This window comes from Acinonyx jubatus, chromosome C2 (assembly GCF_027475565.1).
Source record: "Acinonyx jubatus isolate Ajub_Pintada_27869175 chromosome C2, VMU_Ajub_asm_v1.0, whole genome shotgun sequence".
NCBI classification, from domain to species: Eukaryota; Metazoa; Chordata; class Mammalia; order Carnivora; family Felidae; genus Acinonyx; species Acinonyx jubatus.
In genome coordinates this window covers 47,547,807-47,563,112 of record NC_069384.1, presented here as the reverse complement: position 1 = coordinate 47,563,112, position 15,306 = coordinate 47,547,807, and the positions used below count along the sequence as shown (strand labels likewise).

General features: G+C 39.3%; 1 protein-coding gene across 7 annotated transcripts in view; it reads right to left on the bottom strand.

Annotated features, from left to right (window-relative positions):
* The window catches only part of TMEM45A (transmembrane protein 45A), a 73,347-nt gene that overhangs the window by 19,648 nt on the left and 38,393 nt on the right, over nucleotides 1-15,306 (bottom strand). Inside the window, exon 1 of one of the 7 annotated variants that reach the window (XR_008297624.1) lies at nucleotides 3,509-3,874. The exons of 5 other annotated variants lie outside the window; for them this stretch is intronic. The gene's annotated coding sequence lies outside the window, so the exon portion shown is untranslated. Of the gene's footprint in view, nucleotides 1-3,508; nucleotides 3,875-15,306 lie in introns of those variants that run through there. One more of the 7 variants, XM_027077633.2, reaches the window with a different exon arrangement.

Sequence of the window (15,306 nt, the reverse complement as noted above, 5' to 3'; positions counted from 1 at the left end):
AAAATACTTTTATGTGGGCTTGAAAAATACATTCAGACTGTAAATTACTTGTACTTCTCTGGAGAAGAATTTGTTATGTTTTAAGACGCCTTAGAGGTTTTATATTCCTTGGTACAGGAAACCCATTTCAAGAAGTTATCCTAAAGATACAGGCACCATTTAAAACATACATATGTCTAAAATCAGGAGAATGATTAAACAATTTTTGCAGCCACTAAACGTTTTTAAATAACTTAAGTGATATGGGATATATTTAGTGAAAAGAATAGCATTTTTAAAACTAGAGAAGGGGCTTTGGATTCAGACTGACTATATCTGAATCCCAACTTTACTGTTTACTAGCTACGTAACTTGGGCAAGTTATTTAAGTTCTCAGTACCTCTGTTTCCTCTTCTGTAAAATGGGACAAATATAACAGTACCTACCTCCTAAAATTAAAATGAGTTACTCCAAAACAAATAATCCACAGTGGTATTAAACAAGATCATGTAATCCTCAATCTAGCTCAAACTACCAAAGTAGAACAAAAGTAAAATCAAATGAGAAATTCTACTTGGAAACTAACTGCTGCAAAGCAAAAAGCATCTATATAATTCTCTTGGAAATCATTTGTGTACTGCTTATAACATTTCTCCTGCTGCTGTCTTAGAGGGTTCCTGGAATCTTTTGTGGTTATTTAATTCCTTCAGTGCATTTAAAGAATAAGCTTCCTGAAAGCAGGTACCAAAATATATTCTTTCTACTCACCCACTAAATTTGGATAGTATCTTATACCCTATGAGGTTCTAACTAAGCCCTTTTTATAATATATGATCATATATTTATAAAACATCTCTACTCTGATTTCTCAAAGTTCCCTCATACTCAACATACCCACAAATTGAACGAATCACCTTATATATCCACCCACTACCAGAAAATAATTTTCCCTCAGTCACTTATTTTGTTAATACCACCACCATTCACTCACTTATCCAAACTCAAAATATGAAAACCATCCTAGAGTCCACCTATGTCTCTGAAAACTAATGGGTTATTAAGGCCTATTGCTTCTACTGTCTTGCATCAACTGACCCCTGCCCCAAATTTGGCTGACTCCTCTTGCTGTTTCGATTTTATCTGCTTGGGGAAATACCCCCTGATGGCCCAAACAGGAGAGGGTCCCCTTATACCTTTTCAAGGTACCCAGTTCTTATTTTAAATGAATTCTTTGTGTGATTAGTTATGGAAAGTCTGTCCTCTGCATAAGCTTCTATGTCCATCACTATTGAGAGCCTGTCTAGCAGGCAACTGGGGCCTCTCAGAGGTTAGGAGCTTGGGCTACATTCCATTTTTTGATGCCCTGAACCTGATAAATTTAAAAAGAAAGAAAATGACGGGGCGCCTGGGTGGCTCAGTTGGTTAAGCATCCATCTTCGGCTCAGGTCATGATCTCACAGTTCATGAGTTCAAGCCCCATGTCAGGCTCTGTGCTGACAGCTCACAGCCTGGAGCCTGCTTCGGATTCGGTGTCTCCCTCTCTCTCTGCCCCTCTGCCACTCATGCTCTATCTCTCTCTGTCTCGAAAATAAACACTAAGAAAAAAAAATGAAAGAAAGAAAGAAAGAAAGAAAGAAAGAAAGAAAGAAAATGCCAAAACAGGGTTACAGAAACCATGGTTGCTTTTCAATGTTTAGAGCTACCTAATAAATATCTTCAACACACATGCAAAATATATTGCCACATGAAATTTTAAATTTGGGGACCTTCTTCAATGTGTGGCTCTGGGCAAATAATCTTCCTGATTTACCTTCATAACCATCATTATAATAGGTTCCTGTTGCCCCCAAAGCTGAGTAAACCAATATATCTCACTCAGCACAGTCACTGGGATGTGATAGGGCAGCAATGGTGAGTAGAAGGTTTTTGAAGAGGGATATGAGGTAGTCAGGGTTAGAAAAGAAATGAGGCATTGCTCCTTCCTCAGTGATAGAACTTCTGTATCTTTAGCCTTTTAATTCGAAACAATGTGATGGTTCAATGGTTCTCTGTTTAAAAAAATTCAAACAAGGGGTGCCTGGGTAGCTCATTCAGTTAAGTGTCTGATTCTAGATTTCGGTTCAGGTCATGATCTCACAGTTCATGAGATCAAGACCCACATCAAGCTCCATGTCACGATCTGCACTGACAATGCAGAGCCTGCTTAGGATTCTCTCTCTCTCTCTCTCTCTCTCTCTCTCTCTCTCTCTCTCCCTTCCCCTCTCTCTCTTTCTCTCTCTCTATCTCTCCCCCTCCCCCACTCACACTCTTTCTCTCGAAATAAATAAACATTAAAAGAAAAATCTCAAACAAAAAGAAGTCAAAGTAGGCTTGCTATATTTGCCTGGCTAAGGGACCCAACAGACCAAGTTGCACCTGTCAATGACAATGGTACTCATTTTACTTCACTTCCATTGTGGAGAGAAAAAAACTGCTCAAATCCTCAAATATAACTTCACTGTGATCTCCTAGAACACCATTATCCATAAATCTATCTTTTATTTCTTGCTCTACTATTACCTGAAGTTGCAATTTACTGCTTGTGAAAGACAAGTAGTCCAGAGTTTGATTCAATTTAAATCCAAAGATCAGACACGTCCCCCTTCAAAAGAAAACACAGGGCTTTTCTCACTGGCAAAGCAAATCATACTTGCCAGACAACCAGCAGAAACCTCAGGGAAATCACCAGAATAGGAAACAAAAAGGTCTTTCCTCAATATCCCCCCTGCCTGATCTTGCCACTTATAATCCCATGGGGAAAGTGGTTCACCCAGGCCTAAAATGGTGGGCTGCAATATTCAATCACTGGTTCCCAGCTGCAATTCATCCTAAAAATCCATACTTCTCCTCCATCCAAAAAAAAAAAAAGAAAAAAACAAAGAACAAAAAGCAACCCTCTGTCCCTAATGACAACCAAACATCATTCTCTGGGCTAATAACAAGCAATGACACCTGACATGCTTTTTGGCCTCTTTTTTTCTCACTGTGCCCCAAACTTACACACTCACTTACCACCCTAAAGGGAAATATTTTTAATTTCTAGCACTTAGAGATAATATTGGACAAATCCCAAGATCTAACTCTGTTGTCAATGTTAATTCCTGTGTTACAGCCCCATAAACCAAACAGACCAAGCCTGCACACAGAACTCAAAATAGCTCACAGAATGAGATTCTACAGTTTTCTTAAAGGAATCTCAACCAAATACCAACTTCAATATAAAATGAATACCATGGGGAAAACTAAAATTTCATCCTGAGCCACCAGCAAAATAAAGTATTCCTAAATCTTAAATAGTGATTCATTTAAAGGTACATTTGTAAATCCCAATACACTAAGCCAATTTAAACTATTTCTTAACTTTGCTTTACCGTTTGCTTTAACACTTAAAGCAAAGTGCATACAAGCATTTGTAGCTTTAAAACTCTTTTTCATTTCATATGAAATTTCAACTATTTCAAAAGAGTTTTCTTAGTTAAATTATCCTTACCTTTACACTTTCTTCAATATAAAGTCCAGCTCAATTCTCTTCCCCCAAGAATTTATAGTGGTTCCAGCCTCAAGAAAGAAAAGTAGATACTGACTGGTCTAAACCTAATTACTCTTCCTTCTTAGACACTAAACCAATGTGTTTATGTTTTCGAGCATGAAGGCAGCAGATAAACCTTCAAATTATGTCACAATGCCTTCATAAATGTAAATCTTGGGGCCACACCCCTTTGAAATCCTACTTCCTGTCCAAACATTGTGTCATAGAGTAGTTCCCAATAAGACTCACCTTGCCACACACCCACATGATCACTAGCCTCAGATGTGTGTCCCCTGCTGTGAGAACCAAAGCCAATGGAGCATGTGTGATCTTTGCTATCTCTTCCAGGTCATCGGGATGGACAGAAGACAAGGAGAATGGTATGGTAGCAGTAATATAACAGAGCATGTCCAATAAGTCCTATGAAGACAAACCATTTCTTAACATGCAGTGCCTCAAGCAAAAGATTGTCACATGAGCTAGGGTTGGAGTCATAATCAAAGAGTAAGAAAAGATGATGGAACAAAATTGCTATAGGTCATCAGTGCACTTGTCCTCAAGGAATACACAAACTGGTAGAGAGACAAGTGTATAAATTATTCTAAGCCAATGTGAGGCTTATATAAGTGAAATGGAAACAAAGAAGAAGCAAGCAGCAGTTTGACTTTAAAGAGCCAGCAGCTGCTATCCTGCCTGTATACAAGTCTTATTTACTCTCTCAATGATAAACCCATGGTGAGCAAGGACCATATCCTCTATAATGCTTTGTACCTAATTAGCACTCAATAAATAGCCAATGAATGATGAGCTGCTGCTTGAAACCCCACCATCTTGAAAAACTGACCTGGGTGGCAACCAGTATCAAAAACAGCTAGTGTAGTTAATTAAATGCAGATTCTTTGGACCCACTTCAGATTTACTGAATCTACCATCAGGGGGCGGACCATGAGTGGACCATTTTTAATAAGCACTCATCAGTTAACTTTTTGTATTCTTGAGTTTTGAGAACCAAAGGCTTAGAGTACATGAAGACAAGCAGAATAACACCAAGACACTATTTAAATGTGACTTCCCAAGGGTGCCTAGGTGGCTCTGTTGGTTAAGCATCCGACTTCAGCTCAGGTCATGATCTCGCAGTTCATGAGTTTGAGTCCCACATTAGGCTCTGTGCTAACAGCTCAGAGCCTGGAGCCTGCTTCAGATTCTCTGTCTCCTCTCTCTCTGCCCCTCCCTCACTCATGCTCTGTCTTTCTCTCTCTCTATCTCAAAAATAAATATTAAAAAAATTTTAAATGTGACTTCCCTATAACCATACCCCAGGGGCCATTTGTTTCCCATCAGTGTCATAAGCCCTAATGTGTTTGCTCACATCAGGCTTCATATTGAACAGAGGTGGGTGGCTCAACAGCTGCTCCCAAGGCCAGAATGATAATCTGGCTCCAGGAGAAGACAATAACCATTCTAGGGTGCTGTCATTCTATTTTGTTTTATGTCATCATATATTATTAAGATATTTTATTTTATTTTGATCTCTTTTATACCCCAGCCTTTTACACCCATACCCCTGTCAATCTTGAAATATCAAACCCACCCATGTCAAATGGGCTATTCTTAACCAAAAATCCAGAATGTCAAACAGAACTCTACATTTTAAAAAATGACCTAGAGTGAGCTAATCCAAACACATATGCATTAAAAAATAAAACCAACAAACAGAAAGTAAGAACAAATGTCATGTTGCATTACCTGCCTGTAATGAACTCTTCCAAGTAAATAGAAGCCTGGACTATTTTTGTTAGTAGTGGTGCACCTGAGATGGGAAGGAAGCTAGCATTCATAGAACATCCACTATGTGCTAATATCTTCTCACACATCTGTTTATTCGATCCTTGAGACAACTCAAGAAAGTATTATTATTTCCACCATAGGTGTGAGAAAACTGAGATTCCAAGAGATTTACTGACCTACTATAAGTCATAAAGGAGTAAAGGCCAGAGCCAGGATTCCAAGGTCCTTATATATCTCATTCCAAATCTCATACTGTTCCCCTACATAAAGGCAAAGACTAGAAATGATTTCAAAATGACCCTATCAGTACTCATTGAGTACCTGTGACTAGGTTAAACACCATAAGGAAAGGGCTTCTCCTTCTGGGACTTTCTACCATTGAGTTGTCAGCACATGTAAAGGAAGTGAAACTTTGCACATAGCCTGAATATTCAGCACTATTGGAGTCAGAGTCAGAGTGCACAGGGATGCCAACCAAAAGGAAAGCTGGTCTGAGTAGTCTGCAATGCCTTCATTTGACAAAGGTCTAGATGCTAGAGATAAGTATCAGTGATGTGGTAAGAACCTAAAGAAATCATTCTATTCACAATTCAAGTCAATGAACAATGATTGAGTATTTCACATACATCTAACAATCTTTTTCAGGTTATAGGAGACTCTATGGTGAGCAAGTATATCTATTTTTCATGGCTGCTACAACTCAGCTGGCAAATGTTCTCCAATTTTAAAAACCCAGGTGATTAGACTGGGCCTGCCAGAATAATCTCCTCATCCCTAGGTCACTAACTTTATCCCCTCTGCAAAATCCTTTTTGCCATGTAATATATTCACATGTTCCATGAATCAGAATGTGGTGGGGACATTATTCTGTCTACATCAGCAACATATACGTGTTTACAGTTTGGCAGAACAAAGAAGAAAAAACACACATGACTGTGATACCAAGGAGGTGAGCCAAGATTTAGGGTAAAGGAATAAAACACTAGGGGTATGATGAGCCCTTTCATTTGATTTACAGGAGTGAGACAGGCCTATGCCAAGATCCTGTAAGACTATAAGAACCATTTGAGCTGAACTTTGAAGAATGAGTAGGATTTTGAAAGTGGGGCTGAAAGGAAAGAGCACTCTAGACATAAGAAATGGCAGAAACTTACAGGGGATAGTGAAGTCACTCTTACCATGGGAGTAGAAGACAATAGAAAATACAACTGGAACCCCTACACATATGGGAAGCTAGTAAGTGGCAAAAATGACAACACAAATTACCAACAATAAAAAATTAATAGTGTTTTGACAATTGAGTCTTCTAGTTATCAATAAAAATCAAACTAGATCCCTACCTTGCACCAGATTCAAAAATAAATTCCAGGTGGTTTAAAGACCTAATTGTGAAAATAAAATGTTAAAATTTTTGGTAGAAAACATTTGAAAATATCCTTATGGCCTTGGAATAAGAAGGGATTTTTTTTTAACAAAATACATAAAGTAAAGTAATGAAGGAGAGGGCTGATACATTTGACCTCTTCAAAAAGCATATATGAATGCCAAAGAAGCACAGGAAACGATGCCCAACATCATTAATCATTTGGGAAATGCTAATTAAAATAACAAATACCAATCCTCATTCACCAGAATGGCTACATGTAAGAAGACTGACAATAACAATGACACTGGCAAGGAAGGATGTGGACCAGCTGGATCTCTCATACACTGCCAGTGGGAACGCAAAATTGTATAGCCTCATTCAAAAGCAGTTTGTCACTTTTTATAAAGTTAAACGTGCACGTATCATGTGACCCAGCAATTCCACTCCTAGGTATTTATCCCAGAGAAATTAAAATTATGTCCACACAAAGATTTGTACATGAATGCTCACAGTAGCTTTATTCATAATAACCAAAACCCAGAAACAGCCTAAATGCCCAACTAGTGAATGCACAAACAAACTGATACATCTCTGAATAAATTTCTCCATCTATAAAATCAAAGTGATAAAAGTATTTCAGAGGTTTCTTGTGAAGATTAAATAAGTTAAAATGCAAAGTACTTACTTGAAGGGTAATTGGTAAACAGAAAGCAATCAATAAATGTTAGCTATTATTTTGACATCTACAAGTTTTAAGATTTTTTTTTTGTTACATAAAATAGATTTAAATATTTTTTGCTGGAAACTTTGTAGATCCACCATCCCATCCCTGAATACTCTATTTTCATAACTGTTTTATGTGATATGGAAATGAAATCCTATCATGTATAAAAGTCTCTTTCAGTTTCCCCACTCCTTCTCTTCAATATGGGCCTTATCCTCCTAATCTAAGATAGTTACCAAAGCTCCAGCCATCACAATCATGTTCTAGGCTGCAGGAGAGAAGAAAGGGCAGAAGGAGTCTCTGTTTCTCCTTTCAATTAGTTTCACTGAAGTATAACTTACATGCAGCAAAATTCACCCCTAAATTTTACAGATGAAGAAATTGAGGCAAAGTTAGAAATGAACTAAAATGTCCAAGGTCATGGAAGGGATACATATGGAGCTGGCATTGATACTTAGCCCTGGATCTATAATGCCTCTATCACAATGGTACCATAAATAAAGTTAAAAGACACATAAAAGAGATAGAAGATATTTGTAGTAAATATAACTGATGAAAGTTGAGTAGCCACAACTCATTTGAGTAAATACCTGGGAGCACAATCCTGGATCATACAGTAAGACTACTTTTAGCTTTGTAAGAAACTGGCAAGTTGTCTTCTAAAGTGGCTACACCATTTTGTATTTCTACCAGCAACAAACGAGAGAGTTCTTATTTTTTCATATTGTCTCTAGCATTTGTTATTGTCAGTGTTCTAGGTTTTGGCCATTCTAATTGGTACGTAGTGCTATCTCATTGTTGTTTTAATTTGCAGTTCCCTAATGATATATGATGTTGAGGAGCTTTTCATATGATAATTTTCCATCTGGATATTTCCTTTTCTGAGGTGTCTGTTCAGCTCTTCCATTCACTTTTTAATTGTTTTCTCATTATTGACCTTTAGGGGTTCTTTGTATATTTCATATATTAGTTCTTCATCAGATGTATGGTTTGCAAATATTTTCTCTCAGTCTATGACTTGTCTTTTCCTTTTCTTAAAAGTGCCTTTCACAGAAACAGAATTTTTAATTTTCATGTGATCTAACATACATATTTTCTTCCATAAATTGTTGTTGCATTTAACAACCCATCATGCTCAGTTGGTTAAGTGTCCAACTTTTGATCTTGACTCAGGTCATGATCTCACAGTTTATGAGATCAAGGCCAGTGTTGGGCCTTGAGCTGACAGTGCAGAGCCTGCTTGGTATTCTCTCTCCCTCTCTTTATGCCCCTCCCCACCCCCTGCTCACACACTCTCTCAAAAAAACCCAAAATACAAGAAACCAAAACTCATCATCTTACTCAAAGTCTCACCACCATTTCTGGTGAAATAGAAATAGCACTCCCTACTAAACCTGCATCATAGCAAACTTGAATCTCTTGGAATCCCAAGGAGGATGACGAACATGCATCCATCTTGATGAACTGCTTCAACAAAGACATGACTTCCAACCCCAGTATTCTGCTATCCACTCCCTACCCACAAAAGAAAGCTCTGTCACTGTGGTTCAGAGCAGAGGCACAGGCACCTGGTGGCCTAGACTCACTATTAAGCATATATAACCAAACTGTAATGACCACACCTGAATCAACAATGTTGACATGTTCCTTTGCATCAAACCTTCTACCAGAAGAATTGCTATTGTTAAGAGCTCTATTGACAAGGTCATCTGGATGAATCCTTGGCCTATCTGCAGAGAACACCCTGTGGCCACATTCTCATGGCTTTGGCTGCCTCACCTCTTCTTTACCCACCTTCCTACATCCTGCTCTTCCCTTCCTTTTCTCCCATCTGCCTACCACAACCAATTCTCAGGAGGCCAGCAGTGATGTGTCCGGATTCCAAGCAAATAGCCGTCAACAGCATGGAAACCATCTTGGGAAGGAGAGGCACTTCTGGATCAGATTCCAAATTTTGGCTTTGTTTGTATTTGTGTGTGTGGAGGAGTGGCAGACAGAAGGTAATCAATAGGAGCCCAGAAAGCCACAAATATGTAAAAAGGAAATGATTTGCCAACTAGCGTTAACAGATCTCTGAGTTGCTGAAGTTCACAGGCTTACACAGTACACACTCATGCCATTCTCCATGTCTTTGCCACAAGTTGCCCACTGGTAGATGTCCTTTCCCCACCAGGCTATTCTACGAAATTCATTCTAACCAGATTGTCCTCTAAAAACTTATTCTGGTTATTCATTTCTTCCTTTCTCCCTGCTGCCTACACACACATGAATATGATTCCATCTGGATCTTTTTCCCCTGGGGCAGGTTCAGGTGCAGGGCAAGGGCTTGGGCCTCTGGCTTTTTCCCACTGTATCCAATACACATCCAGCCTTAGTAACCACCCCAAATAACTAACGATTGAACCTTTACCCTGTGCCAGAAGGGACAGTGTGAAACATCAGAGAAAAGAAGCTGTTTTTAATCTGAGGAAGTCTGTGGCACCCTGGGAAAGGCTTTTGGCAAATTGCTGGCCTTGTAGAAAAGAAATTCATTTTTCTTTGGAATGAGTGCCACTAAGGTTGCTCAGAGATATGTATGGAAATAATAACTAGTGCTCTCGGTTGCCTGCTTGTCCATTCATTCCCTCATTTCTCCATCTATCGATCCATGCTTTCAACTAATATTTATGAAACAACCACAGTGTTCCAGGTCCATCTCTATCCATTGAGGGCCTCATGTTAGTCAGATTCCCAGGTGATTCACATGCATATTAAAGTTTGATAAACACTGGTCTAAGGCAGTATTTCTCAACAGTGGCACTATTAACATTCTAGGCCAGATAATTCTTTGTTATGTGGGGCCATCTTGTGCTGTGTAGGATATTTATTTAGCAACATGTCTGGCCTCTGCCTACTAGATTCTGGCAGAATTTTTCCCCTCGTTGTGACATCAAAAATATCTACAGACATCGATAAAAGTCCCCTGAGGGGCAAAATCATATTCCCTTCCCCAATTAAGCAGTACTGGTTTAGAAGACCCTATGTCAAATCCCCTTAACATGAAAAATGATTTTTTTTTATTTTCTATTGCAAAAAAAAAGAGAAATGTAACAAGTTTAACTGTTACATATTGTCTCAAAATAAGTCCAACCAAGATTATGGGTGCCTTTTTCAGAAAGATAAAGTATACATTATTGCAACTAATAAAACAAAACAACCATCATTTGGAAAAATACAGTTTGCAAGATTCTCATGACCTTTTAGGCAAAAATCTTCCAAGTTTTTTATATTACTACTAAGGAAAAAGAAAGGCCTGACATTAAATATGACATACACGAGGTCAAGGACTTAGCATTGGATATCATCACTGCCAACTATATATTTGGACCAGGTGCAATCAAATTATGATCCATATAGAACACCTTCCATGTTGAAAAAGATGGATAATGTGGGCATAATGCCACCCTCAAATAATGGAAGTGGTGGTGAGGGAGGACAAGTCATGTTCAAAACCAGCTATTGGAAAAATAAGTGAATAAAACAAGCAGAGGCTGAAACCAGTATGGTGACACCTAAACATTGTACAATTTTGTTGATGTAGGGGAGGAAATGTCGGCAGAATAACTCTTCTGTTTCTTTGCCTCTTGGTGTCAGGAAATGTATGTCTTGTTGTTTATTTTAATTACTAATTTTTTAAAAATAGCCCCCCCCCAAAAAAAGATAGGCGCAACATAGGAAATAATGACTCCTGATTTTGGCAAGTGCCTCTGACAAGTAAAGAAAGAAACAGGGTAATTTCAGCTCTTGAGAAAATAACGCAAAGCAATAAGAGCGCTCAGGCTCAGTTTGGGGCGGTGGGGACAGTGGTTCCACTTCTGAAGTTCTGAGCTAGGCTGGGCTGAGCTAAGCTCAAAGATCAAGGCTACAGTAGGGAACACATGTAAAGTTTATGACACCATTGGCCCAGTCCTGCCCTCAAATATATCCATTTTTACTGGTTCCATTTTGCAGAAGAGGCATTTAGACATTTGGCAGCTTGCCCTGAATGTTTGTAGCCAATAAGTGGTACAAGGCAGAAAAGCAACCCAAATCTCTGGGGTACAGATTGGCGGTTTTCTTTCTGCAACACCATAATAACCTTGTTTTAGTTTCCTGTTGTTGCTTTAACAAATTACTGCAACATCTTACGATTCTGGAGGTCAAAAGTCTGAAATGAGTCTCACTCAGACCTCATTCTCTCTCACTGACGCTGACCCCATTCTCCTGTTTCCACTTGTCCTGATTCTGATTCTCCTGCCTTACTGTTATAAGGACCCTTGTGATTACATTGGGCTTAACCTGAATAATCCATAGTCATCTCCTCATCCCCAAATCCTTAATTTAATCAGATCTTCCAAACACCTTTTACCATGTGAAGGAAACCAGAATGTGTCACCCCAAAATATGTCTCTTTGACATAAAAATTATTTCGAGCTGAAGGCAATTAAGAATGCAGGGAAAACTCTCTATATCCTCCCTTTTACTGACTAAACACAGGTTATAAATTCCCCTTTCACTGGAGACAGATGCTTATCAGACCAGAGATGGCACCAGAGAAATCCGCAAACAAAACTTATTCCATTAGTTCCCTCCCGTATATTTATCTTCCCATGGTTTTCTGTCCTTGGAAGCTTAAAACTGATTTACTTTGTCCTGTCCTTTCTCTACAAATTTCTTGTTCTTTGTTAAAGATGTACATAAGCCAGAATTCTAAGATGCTGCTTTGAGTTACTTTTCATTAAGGTTTCTCCTGAGTGATGTGCACTGCACAGGTTAAAAAACTGTTTTCTTCTTGTTATCTGTCTTTTTGTTAAAGAGTCCCAGCTAAAAAACCAACACGGGTAGAAGTCAACTTTTGCCACCCCTATACATGTAAGGTAACATCTTCTGGGTTTCTAGAGATTAGGGCATGAACATCTTTGAGGCCAAAACTCACCACACCCCCTTAGGAATGCCAGTCACAAGAAGGGCTTCTGACAATCACAAAAACAACATTTTTAAAAATCACTGACAGAGGGGAAGAAGAGAACAGTAATAGAAGGAGGCTTCGACAGACTCGCAGGATCCATGTCACTGAGGGAGGCTCAAAAGCATAGTGATGTCTACTTCTGATCCTGGCTGTACATAGAATCCCTTGAAGACCTAACAAAAAAAGCAACCAATGCCTGGATCTCAACTCCTAGAATTGCTTCAATTAGTGTGGGTAAACCTGGGCATCAGCATTTTAAAATCCCCCCCCCCCCCGCCAGGGGACTAATAACTCAGATTCTGGCATCAGACTACTTGAATCCAAAGACCAGATTCACCTCTGTATGCTTGATCTGAAGCATATTATTTAACTTTGCCTCAGTTTCTTCTATAAAATGGGAATTATTCCATTAATAGAACTACTTTATAAAGCTGAGGATAAACTGACCTAATGCTAGTAAAGTTCCTGCCGCATAGTAGGTACTGCATAAATGTCTCAAAGCTCTCCAGACAGCTATCCTTCCTCCTCAGGCTGGTGCCCACTGTGATTTCTGTGCATGTCCAGGATGTGAAGAGCGGGGTCAGGAGGCACCACAAGCCTAATCTCCCCTGCCCTGCCTGCTTGTGATGGGCTCTGGAAGTGCTTCCCCCAATGTGCCAAGGGAGGGGCAGCAGTAGGAGTGGAGTTGCAGGAATGCATAAAAATTAGACAAGTGAATAAGAAGAAACAACCAGAAAGGCTGGAGTGGAGGTGGAAGAGGTGTGATTGGTCCATGCAAGTTAGGAGGAATGCTCAGGGCCCGGTGATGGTGATCAGGGTTTCAATGTCTGCTAGAGCAGTGGTTCTCCACACAGCTACCACAGCAAAACCATCTGGGAACGAGAAAAACACTTAGAGCCTCTGGTTCCCACGCAGAACAATTAAATCAGAATGTCTGAGGGTGAGGCCTGGGAATCCTCTTTCTTTCTTTCTTTCTTTCTTTCTTTCTTTCTTTCTTTCTTTCTTTCTTTCCTTTTTCATTTTGTAAGCTTTCCAGATGATTCTAGTTAGCCAGAGTTGAAAGCATTGGGCCCTTCTCATAAACCTGCCATCTAAGGTTAGTCAGCCTCACCACCACAACGTGAAGTGAAGTGGAGAGAAAGGCTCATGGTGACAGGGTTCCTATTCTATGCCAACACACCTGACACGCACCAATGAATTTAATCCCATAATTATTATCACTGTGTTAGAGATAATAGCAAAGAGGTGCATTTCATAAGAGCTGTAATGTGATTATAGTGTCATGACTGAACCCAAGACTCAACCCCAAGTCTATGTCCAAAAGGGAAAATGGAAGAAAAATGACCCTTTAGAGAACCCACCACTCTAGGAGCCAAAATAAAGTCCTCTCGATTCCATGAGAGGAATCATTTAACCAGACAGAGACTTGAAAAGTTAACTCACTTCCCAAGTCCATAAGTTTGTAAGTGGAAAAACTGGAATCTTGACTCAAGTCTGTCCACCTCTAATCCTCACCCTCTCTTCCATCATTTCTGCCCTCCACACCTCAAAAGCTAATTGTTACAACCATAACAAGAATCGTTCACTGAATGCTGGCTGTCTCAAACACTGTACTGAGAACTTGACATGTATTCTCCAAGGAAAATCAAGTAAAATGACTGGGACATATCAACAAAATAGTTAATATACGGGGTAAGGGGCAGCACCACTTGGGAGGGTTAGAAATGCAGCTTCTCTGGTCCCACCCCCAACCTGAGTCAGAATCTGCATTTTAAAAAAAAAATCCCCCAGGGAATTCATCATCGCATTAAAGTTGGAGAAGACTGGGATGACTGGGTGGCTCAGTCCCTTAAACATCTGACCTCAGCTCAGGACTTCACAGTTCGTGGGTTTGGGCCGGGTCGGGCTCTGTGCTGACAGCTCAGAGCCTGGAGTCTGCTTGGAATTCTGTGTCTCCCTCTCTCTCTGCCTTTCCCCCACTCACGCTCTGTCTCTCAAAAATAAATAAACACTTAAAAAAATTTTTTTTAAGTTGCAGAAGACTGCTTTAGGTGGTTTTTATTCTGCTTTTTATCTTTCCAAAGAGTTGTTTTGGTGATGTGTAGGCACGGCCTAAGGTTCTCCATTTACCAGACCTTACAAGGCTCCAGTGAACAATACACAAGGAAGCAGCTGCCTGCATTTGGTGGTTTACAATGCTGTCAGGAAGGGCAGAGGGCCCCAAAACACCCTTTCCCCAGTACAAGTCTTTCCTTGGAGTCTCCCAGGGTGTCGGTCTCTAGATGCACACTGTTGGATTCCAAATACCCTCAGCAAGAGGGTCACTCCTTAACAAGACAAATTACACTGAAAGTGAGATTCACTAATAGCTTATGAAAGCCACAATGGGACAAAGCAGTGTTTCTCAAACTCGCGTAATATGCAGACATTTTAAAAGTAAAAAAAAAAAAAAAAAAAAAAATTTCTTTCCAGAGCCACTATGTTGCCTTAAATTGTTTTTATTATAAACTTTCTTACATAGTAAAAATATATATTTGGACAATTATAAAAATAAACCAATTTACAAATTAAATATAAGAAAAACTACAAAACCAACACAACCAAAGAAACAAATAAAATATAATAATTACTTCTGCTAAAATAAATGGACTTTCACGGCATGACTATCACACTGACAGCTCCAGGATATATTCTTTTTGGTTCAGAACATGTATATTATTTTGTCCCCCAGTTGACTCAATTTTCTATTCAAATTAAATTCCACTGAAAGGCTGTTTGGCATGTTAAGTCCATATTCTTTATGCATCAACCCTTGATAATTAAAGCAGTGCTTCTTGCCTGTCACAATCCTAAATAGAAATGTAAGCTGCAGCACAGATATCATTGGTTGAACT